The sequence below is a fragment of the Microcebus murinus genome, chromosome 13 (genome assembly GCF_040939455.1).
Source record: "Microcebus murinus isolate Inina chromosome 13, M.murinus_Inina_mat1.0, whole genome shotgun sequence".
In the NCBI taxonomy this organism is placed as follows: Eukaryota; Metazoa; Chordata; class Mammalia; order Primates; family Cheirogaleidae; genus Microcebus; species Microcebus murinus.
The window spans coordinates 3,073,403-3,080,939 of record NC_134116.1 but is presented as its reverse complement, the minus strand read 5'-3'; positions in this window follow the sequence as shown (position 1 = coordinate 3,080,939).

Here is a 7,537-nt window from a genome sequence, read left to right as displayed (position 1 = left end):
TTTACTCTCTTCCTAAATTGGGTTGCAGTCCAAATACTCCTGTTGCAGCGACTTCTGAGAGTGGACCCTGAAGTGCCAGGCTTGAGCGGCGGCTCGTCACAAGTCAATTTGCTGAGCGTGCGTGGGTAGGAGGCTGCTCTCCCAGGCTCTGACTTTCTCATCATCAGAACTGTTACTCACACTCAACTCCCCACCAAGTCCTGCAAACATTAAGTATACTTTAAAATTCTGTGAGAGTTAAAAATATATATCTCTTCATTTAATCCAAGTAAGTACAGAATTCTTAAGCATTTTGTTAAGTGTGTTGGAAGTTGTCTAATCAGGTTTCCCCCACATCTGATTACAAAACATAATCCTCTGGTAAGCGCTAACAAGTAAAATTCTCGTTATAATGCTGAGGAACTTCATTTTAGATTATAGCATGTATCATGTTTTATGAATGTAAGAAAACGTGCTGTGATGAGCACAGGAGCCCCTAAAAGAAATTCTCTCCCTCCCAACCTCCTTGGCTAATATAAAAGATTACTTCAGTATTTAGATGAAAGGCCATATCAAAGTTCAATTGAAATTATTGTAAAAGAAACATATTAACAAGTGACATATTTTATGACATATTCACCAATACACTGAGAAAATTATAATTTTCAATCCTCTTATGATTCCTATGGTCACCTCCACATATTTTTGCATTGCTAGCCTCCACATTGCCCTTACATTTTGAATTCTGCTTTTATTAAAAATTCTTATTATAGAATATTTAAGGGAATTAAGTAGCTCATTACAGGAGATGAGCACTAGAGAAATTTGTGGAGCTAGCAGCCATGGATATGGAAATATCTTTTTAATATTATCAGGAAATAAAAAATAATAAAGTTTTAAAAATGGAAGTATTAATAATACTATCACTGTTAGGGAGGCATGCAACTTACAAAACATTTTGTATTGACACAGTTGTATGAAAATCTTGCCATCTGTTTGTGGTTTTGAACTACTTTTAACTATTTTCAAACTTCCATTATTCCAAAATATTGTTAAATATAATTAGGCATAATGTTAAATTTTGAGGTTAAAATAGAGGGACATTTATTTCTTACCCCAATTAAGGGGTTATGCTCTGGGCGCGCAAGCACTGGCTCTATATCGCCCTGCCAACATGCCCTCAGCCCTCTGTCTTTGCAACCCTGAGAAGATTTAAATCCAGTATAAGAGCCAGTAAACCTCAAATATATACCTTGATTATTTTGCAGATATTACTTAATACCGCAATGATCTATCTAGCCCCAGAATTAGCTCAAATCAAAAATACAAGCACACAAGAAAAAGAATACAATTCACTCTGCATAATTATTCAAATAAAATACACGGAGTTACTTCAGTGATGAGCTGGCTAAATTGCTATTTGATACGAGCTGAGTGACTGTTAGCATGAACAAGCCTTCTTGCCTCCACCAAAAGCCCTGTCTTTGACAAGAAAGAAATCGCCTTGAAAGTGTACTTTTCCCCCTAGACAGTCAAACACATAGATTGTCTTTTATTTTATAAAATAATTAAACATTCATTTCTATCATGCTATATATAGCTTCTATTATAGAAATATGTCTCAATCTTCTAGAATTTTTTTATCAGAAATAAAAATATCTTTTAAAAAGGGATATGAGGTGGATCTTCAAAATTAAATATAAGAAGGATTCTCTGCTTCTACCCCACTTGGTGGTAGTCATTAGAAAGTCATAACAATTCATTTTTTATTAACTTAAAAATATTATAAAATTATATTATTTGTTAATCACATATATCAAAGATTATGAAAGTAAAAGGACATATTCTAAGTAATCAAGCTATTTAATGTGACACTTTAAAAAAATTTAATTAGTTATTTTTATTTTAGCATATTACAGGGGTACAAATGTTTAGGTTACATAGATTGCCCTTGCCCCACCCGAGTCAGAGCTTCAAGCGTGTCCATCCATACAGACCCATTAGGTGTGTATATACTCATCCCCTCCTCCCCTCTCCCATCTGCCCGACACTCGATGAATATTATTACTCTATGTGCACTTAAGTGTTAATACCAATTTGGTGGTGAGTGCATGTGGTGCTTGTTTTTCCATTCTTGGGATACTTCACTTAGTAGAATGGGTTTAATATTGTAACAAAATTTTTTAAGCCAGGAAAATTAAAGTGATATTGAATTTTAACCAATCTCCTTACATAATTCCATGGATGATATAAGGCAACCCCTTTGCTCAAGTATAAAAACACAAAAGTGAAATAATAACTTAGGAGGCAAGGTGATGTAAATTAAAATTCAGAGGCAAGATACACAGCCTTACCCTGGATTTAACTGGGATATAAGTTCCTATTGAATGTTTACACACTTTTCTGTAAGGTGCTTTATAATAATTTCCACAGAAAGAAACTCCAGTGTTTGGATGTCACAGAATGTGAGTTTTGGAAGAATATCACTGATATGAAATATCAAAGAACCAACCTAAGTTCTGAGAAACATGAAACACGTTGGGTGTTCTCCTTAAGAAAAAGAAAACAAAAAATACAAATACAAAATCAAAATATGATCTCCAAAGGGTTTGTGTATGTGAGAGGCCCTGACATTAAGTATTTTTAGCTTCATATCTGCATCTGAATTTAGGTTTAATATATTTTAGTGCTATTTATCAATTTTTGTTCTTGTTATTTTCATTTGGCAGTGTATGAAAAAAAAAAAAAGTTTTAAGGTTATTATGTACCAGCCAAAGAAAATGATTTGGGATAGTTATGAGAAAGTTAACTTCAAATGCAGCCTGTGATTTAAAAATGGAGCTACCTCTTTACACACATTGAGCAAGAGAGCACAAGTGGTGTATGGGGGAGTTGGGCAGGATGGCTTAACTCTGTCTGAATTGAAGAGGAACTCATTCTTTCCTTTCTTTACTCAGAGATTTACTTCTTTTCTAGTGTGTCTTGTAATAGCACCTACCAATGGTGATTTTTGAGAAGTGAATATTTAATATAGGCAATAACTCATGATGTGGTCTGTCAGGAGACTTAAAACAAGAAAAAAAACCATTAAATTGCAAAATATATTTAGAGGTCACCTGTGTTTAAAAGAAAAGGTAAACTTTGACATTAAGAGATTTCTGTGTGTTGATCACACTTCTAATTTGCCAGACATCTCTATTTCTTAAGAGTCTTAGCTTTCTCTAAATAAAAGAAATCAGCCAGGTGTGGTGGCTCATACTTGTAATCCCAGAACTCTGGGAGGCTGAGGCAGGAGGATCTCTTGAGCTCCGAAGTTCGAGACCAGCCTGGGCAAGAGTGCGACCCATCTCTACTAAAAATAGAAAAATTAGCCGGATGTGGTAACATGCAACTGTAGTCCCAGTTACTCAGGAAGCTGAGGCAGAAGGATCGCCTGAGCAAGGAGTTAGTTTGAGGCTGCCATGAGCTAGGCTGATGCCATGGCATGCTAGCCCAGGCAACAGAGTGAGACTCTGTCTAAAAATAAATAAATAAATAAATAAATACAAAATAAACATAAGATTCATCCCTCCTTCAAGGATCTGTTTTTCAGGTAATATGGCACGGTGATTCCTAACCTTCCTAGACTCTAAAGAAGAAATACATCTAATAATCACAAATAAATAGTTTTCTCATACTCTTCAGAAATCTGAAGTTACTACTTGGCCTGTGACCCAATGGGTATTTCCCCTGTTTTTACCTTTGCTCTCCCACACCCCTAACAACTGATGAGTGTTTAAGATTTGTGTCTGCTAATATCCATAAAACTTCTGAGCCCACAATAGCACATGTCACCTGGGGTCTTTCCCTACCACTGTTGCCACTATATCAGCTCAGATAGTTTGATACAGGTGGTGTCTCTCTTTCTGTGGCTTCACTATTAACAACTGTTTTGGGGGTGCCCTGGTTTCTGTCTGGGTTAGACTTAAAAATGTCAACTGTTTGTAGAACCCAGATGATGTACACTTCTTAAACACTGTAATGATTGCAGCCATTCATCCTTATGTATAGTTCTTCCCTTACCAAATGTTTGCTGCTGTTGCACACTGTTTACCATTCCTGAGGGAGTGGACTCTTGTAACACTAGCCCTGCTGTGACAATGTGGAAAAAAAGCACACTGTTTTCAGTGTGTACTAGCAAGTAAACAGAATTTGCACTAAAGGGATTAATTGCTATTATATAATCCTTTAATGTTAAGCAACTAGATTGTGAAATATTTATTAAAATAACTGCATTTTTTTAAATTGTCATCTATTTATTTTAAATATATTTGTCCTGTTATAAAAGATTTAAAATATTTACATAGTTACATTTCTCACCCCATTTTCCTTCACTTTTAATTCTTATATTTGCATATTATCAAGTATGTAATACTTGAATTTTAAATTTTTATTATTTTCAATATATCTAGTCTTTATTAAAATGACTCAAAATGCAATATTCAATATTTATTCACTATTATAGTAAGGTCTCCACTTCTCTATTAATATTCATTATTTATTTATTTATTTTCTGTTCTGAATGAGTGCTAGGTTACCTGACGTCTTTTAGGCCTGAAGAAACTGCATATCCACGACTTGGTTACATAAAGAGTCATGGCAAAAATCTGTAAATATCCCTCCATTAAATTTGACATAGTTAACTTCACCTGCATCATCTCCCAGATCTTCTTTTCCCTTTTTTCCAGTTCATACTGTGTGATTTTGTTAAATCCAATCTAACTTGTGCCCGAGTGATTTTGGTTGCATTTAGTTAGCATTGTTTTGGAATCCGGTGTTATTTCTGTACTACTTTTTCATTTCTTTTTTGATCTTCCCTGTTGGAATCCCTCTTATTCTGTTGTCTTAAAATTACATGTTTGACTACTTATTTCTTTGAATATTACTTTTTACTTTAGCCTAGACAAAGTGCCATTTGACATATTCAAAATAAGTAGATGTGCAGAAAATTTTAATAATTTTATTAAGTCCTGTATTTTGAAGCATACTGGAGCACAAAATGTTTTTCTTTCTGAAATGTCCACTAGTATATACATCAAGAGAGTTGTCTGTGAAACGTAAAGGAGGAAGTGATTCTCAGTATGCACGTGAATGAAGAGATCCCGCTGTACTCTAACTGGACATTGAGCTGAAGTTCCCAGACCCTTTTGGGGGAAGGTGGGCTCTTGGATAGAATGGCATTATATATAACTTGGTTTTCTTGTAATCCTGTGAATTGTACACATTTTTAAAACCCTGAGAAAAAGTCTTTAAAATCCTCTGGCTTGTGATATTTAACATACAAAAAAGTTATCAGCTTCTGTCTGTAAATTCAGAGACAGAATTATGCCACAGTGTCAAAAGTGTCCATTGGATATTATGAATTAATATCTCATCAATGTATCAAAAATTATACTAGTTATGTAGCATCCTTAATAGGATTGTGAAAATATTAACTCAGATCATTTTCTGTATTCGTGGCTTAGATAATCTAATATACAGGCTCTCCTAAATAATATAGATTGTATTTTGTCAGGGTTAAGATTATACCCCCTTTGTTTCAAACATTTTACAGAATGGAAACATACGTAGTTAATATTAGAAAACTAAGAGAAATATTGGTTAATTTGTGTCAATACAACAGTTTTCTCTTATGATATTGAACAGAAATAAATACGTAACTTTCAAACTATAGGGTTACACAATATTTAGTTGTAAACAAAAAAAAGTCTTACAATTTTTTTCCCATACTGCAGGTAGAAGAGTATCATGGCCAAGATCACTGTGTTGGTGACGAATTCATCCTCAAGGGAGTGCCAGACACCCAGGAGCAGCAAGGCCTCTAGGCTGTGCTGTTCTACTCATCTCTCTGACAGCTCTGGCTGCACCTTCTCATTGTTCTTGCCGCCTTGGACCAGCACCTGCAAAGTGCCAGGTACTTCCTGCTGAGAACACAGTCATTGCGAGATCTCCACTCCATCTCCGTCGGGGTTCCCAAGGCCATTATTCAAACCTTGACCCCAAATAATTCTGCATCATTCCTGGGGCAAGTGATACAGGTCTTTTTAGTTGTTTTGTTTGCTTGTGCAGAGCTGGCCTTGCTCACGGTGATGTCCCTTGATAGATTTGTGTTATCAGGTCATCATGAAAAAGGGGCTCTTTAGCAGATGGTGGCACTTTGTAGCTCAGTAGAGTTGTCTCTGGGTTCTTCAATATATCAGTCACCTTCCTAATACCACTTTGTAGATCAAGTTTTGTCCAGTGGTTCTTCTGCGAGATCCCCCATTACTCAAACTCTCCTGCTCAGAGAAGTACCTTGTTGAGATTGGAGCCTTAATTGTCACAACATCTTTGGTGATTATTTTTCTTTTCTTTTTCTTTTTTTATAATATTTATTTATTTATTTTTTCCCCAAATTCTGTGGGTACAAATATTGTTAGAGTTACATATCTTGCCCCTGCCCCCCTCCCCATCCCGCTCTGCCAGAGCTTCAAGCATGTCTAGTCATCAAGTGGCGCACCCTACACCCACCATGAAAGTGCGTACCCTTCCCCTTCTCCCCCCTTCCACCTGTTCAGAGGAGGCATCCCTTCTCCCCCACACATTTCTTTTCTTTTAATGCTGGTTTCTTATATCCACAGCTTCTCCACTGTTCCGAGGATACAATCAATGGAAGGCAGGTCAAAAGCCTTCTCAACAAGCATTACTTGTCTTGTGGTGGTGATTCTCCCTCAATACAGGGTCCACTACCTACCAAAAGCCAGCGTCAGAGTGCCCTTCTGTGTGGGACTTGCTGGTGTTGTGTTCTGTACCATGATGCCACCAACCCTGACTTCTATCATCTACAGTCTGAAGAACAAGGACATGAAATCAACATTCTGGAAAATGCTTAGAAATGCTGTCTTTCATAAGCAACAAAAACAAACACAAATATTTCACTCAGTTCACACAAACAACAGGTTAATTCAGTTAATGGTAACTGACTTCCTGCTGTTTAGATAAGGTAATAATTTATACTCTTATACACACATAGAATTCACACTTTTTCTATATTTCTTTAATCAAAATAAAAAGATATGAAAAATAGGATTTCCCCAAAGGAAGAGATTTTAGGTAGCAGAAAGTATAATTGGGAACATGTGACTTTCCTCTTATTTGTGTATAGTCTTTATTTATAGGAATAGATTCACTGTATAGATATATTTGTACACTTTCATCTTTGACTCAGCATTATTCATTTGGAATCTCCCCACTTTATTCCTTTGTCATGCACGTTAGAATGTTTTAGGTTGTTCTTCATTTTAAAATTAAAAATGATTATAATGAATATTCTTCTAATCATCTCCTATCACAAGGAAATAAAGCTGGTTAATAATATGTACCATTTTAATTTCATAAGGTGATCAAATTGGTATTCACAGTTGATGTACTCACTGTGTTTATTCCTGAGAATATTGGATAAATTTACTTTTTTCTCTCTTATCCACCTAAATATTTGCTATATTTAAAGTATTTTTAAAATGCTTTCTAATTTTAATGG